Raw genomic sequence first — 247 nt, forward strand, 5'->3', positions numbered from 1 at the left:
GTTTTGGGGCGCTAGGAGCGAGCAGGAAGCGCCTCGGAGCCCCAACACGCACCAGACACGGGGTCGTTCCCCCTCGGCGAAGTCCCGCTGGGCTCCGAGATGAGCCTTTGCAAGGATCGTTTTCCTGAGCGAGGGAAGAGCTGCCCAGAGCAGCACAGACCCCTCCGACCGGGCCGGCGTACGAGTGATTTACCCGCCACATGGGCGGGTAAGGAACTAGCCCAGCCGGGTTCTGCAACATCCAAAC

This window comes from Eurypyga helias, unplaced genomic scaffold (assembly GCF_000690775.1).
Source record: "Eurypyga helias isolate BGI_N326 unplaced genomic scaffold, ASM69077v1 scaffold28056, whole genome shotgun sequence".
NCBI classification, from domain to species: domain Eukaryota; kingdom Metazoa; phylum Chordata; class Aves; order Eurypygiformes; family Eurypygidae; genus Eurypyga; species Eurypyga helias.